This window comes from Montipora foliosa, chromosome 3 (assembly GCF_036669935.1).
Source record: "Montipora foliosa isolate CH-2021 chromosome 3, ASM3666993v2, whole genome shotgun sequence".
Classification (NCBI taxonomy): Eukaryota; Metazoa; Cnidaria; class Anthozoa; order Scleractinia; family Acroporidae; genus Montipora; species Montipora foliosa.
In genome coordinates, this window is record NC_090871.1 from 33,368,393 (window position 1) to 33,370,892 (window position 2,500).

At 38.7% G+C, this 2,500-nt stretch overlaps 1 protein-coding gene across 2 annotated transcripts in view; it reads left to right on the forward strand.

Moving 5' to 3' along the window:
- Positions 1-977: 977 nt before the first annotated feature.
- Positions 978-2,500, forward strand: part of LOC137997326 (uncharacterized) — a 57,115-nt gene continuing 55,592 nt past the window's right edge. For both annotated transcript variants that reach the window (XM_068843253.1, XM_068843254.1), the window contains exons 1-2: positions 978-1,160; positions 2,266-2,333. The gene's annotated coding sequence lies outside the window, so the exon portion shown is untranslated. The remainder of the gene's footprint in view (positions 1,161-2,265; positions 2,334-2,500) is intronic.

A 2,500-nucleotide genomic window follows, 5' to 3' on the forward strand; every position in this document is an offset into this window, starting at 1 on the left:
TTCAAATGAATCAAGGCGGTTCCATTCTTCTGTCGGTGTAGCGGATCTCAAAGAGTAAGAATCGAGATTTTAACCGCTCCACTAGCCCGCTAAAGAGATATGCTTCAGCGTACAATATAATTACAATGAATAAATTGATTTTAGTTGATTAATCAATAATTCCCAGAGCCTCCCGCTTTTAAACATTCCCCGTTCAAAAGATTCCCGCTTTTAAAGATTCCCGATTCCCATTCCCCGATTCCCCGTTCCCCGTTGGTCGTTTTAAAGAGAGCCAGTGTCGACTGAATAATTTCAAGGTGTTTTATTAACATTTTCAGTAATCACGCCAATTTCGTAAACGGAAAAGTTGGGTTTTCGTTTTCTTTCTTTTGCTTCAGAGTTGATTTCTTCACGTTCTGCAACACATTCCGCCATTATTTTTCCCTTCAGGTATGGCCTTCACCTTTATTATTTTTTTTCCGCAGCTGCAAATAACGGGTTTTACTGGTTTAATCTGAGCTTAATCGGGGAATAGTTAACGAGGATTGAATCTGCTTTCAGGAACAGCTTTTAATCCCTGGATTAGTTATCCAGGAATAACAAATTTAATCACGGAATAAGGAAAGGTTACGTTTAAACAAATGTTGGCCGTGTAGCACTTATATTTTAAACAGAGTTAACTGAATAGAGTGTAATGTGAAGTGCTAGATTTCTATCCCAGGTGAACCATGTGAGCGTTAGCCCTACTGATGGAAATGGGCCCAAACAAGGACAGAGAAAGACTCTGACCAGGGTGGGAATTGAACCCACGACCTTCGGGTTAGATCTCCACCGCTCTACCGACTGAGCTACATGGTCAGACGGGAGCAGGCCGTGGGAATTGAAGATCTTAAAGTCACGGCAAAAAAAGAGCACTTCACATTACACTCTATACCGCCAGCGGTGATCAGGATACGTGGAGTCTTCCACCGCTAAGGTTGGTGGGAAAATCAGGGCAAACAACATGGCGGACGTTGAAGAGAATAGTAAAGAGAAAATCAAGTTTTTTTTCTGTTTGACCTGAGGCGGCGTTCTAGTCAGTTATTAAACCATCGATTTTGGAATCGTCTAATAGTATTGCAAGAGACAAGAACACACATTGCTCAGAAAACGTCGTGTTTCCAACAAAGAGGACTTCCTCGGTGAGCGTAATGTAATTTGTGTAGGTAATCGCATTGGGCCGAGTAAAATAAGGATAAATCACTTGTTTATGACATAGAGGGCAAAATTTTCTTTTAATAGGAAGGTCAAAACCATACACTGTTGTGCAATTTCGTAGGAAGCATTCCGGTGTTCAGTTAGCGTCTGTGAAAAACGCACGAATCAGCTGAATGAAATTTTATTCTTAAAACAAATTACAGCGCCAAAGCAATGAAACCAGCCCTGCGAAAGAACATTCGTCATCAATGAAATTATCATACTTTTTGGCAAAGTTAAGCCTTTTTTCAATGTTTTCTAAACGATTTAAAAGGTCTGTAAGGTTTAAAAGTTATTTACAGGGTGAAAACGACACTCGGCTTCGCTGATGCTTGTTGAATTATCTCCAGCATATTAAGGACGGTGCCTACTAATGCAAAGATATTTTTGCGCGGTTTACTGAATATGCGGGATAAGCAGATGTCAACAAGTGTTATTAAAATCCAAAAAGAAAATTGGGGGTAACCACGCATTTTTCAAAGATAATTAATCAACAATATTAGCAAAAAGCTTTAAAATACAAAGCAATGTGCAGCATTCCTTTCCAAATTAAAGCTTAATTATCTCTGAATAATGCATGGTTACCTCCAATTTTCTTTTTGTATACAAAGACCACTTGCTAAGTTCTGCTTTCTCTGCATAATTGTAAACCGTGCAAAAATATCCAGGCTGCATTAGTAAGCACTACCGATAGGAAATCCGAGTATCTGGAGATGTGCAGAACATATGCGCAATAACAATAGTAGGCACCGTCCTTAAAATACTCAAAGTGACGCTGCAGTGATTGAAGTTGTACACAGGGTGGTTTGAAGCACATATGCAGCAAATGTGAGCGAATTTTGTGGAAACATCTGCCTCAAAGCACTTCTTAGCTTGTCCCACAAGTTGCGGGTTTCACAGTAACTGTTGTTTTCCTGCTTTCTTTCATTCACCCTCTACATGATTTTCCAATGTTCTGTGCTTTTTTTTTAGTGTTTTCATTTTCGCTCATTTGTCTCACTTCTGCAATAAATTCATCGATTACTTTTTCGCTGTGTTTTGTGCAAACAGCCACCAACGATTTCTTCACTGTTCCCTGGTGAAAATCTTTTGAGGATCTTTAATCTTTAAGTGGACAGGTAGGGATAATTCTTGATGCAAATATTGTAGTAAGATACCAAAACTAATAGGCTAAAATTGCATGTTTGCTTATTGATCACATCAAGAACATAAAATAAATTGGGAAGAATATCACATTCTTTCAATTTTAAACTCCCTCACTAGAGTATCTGAGTTATAAGTCAAT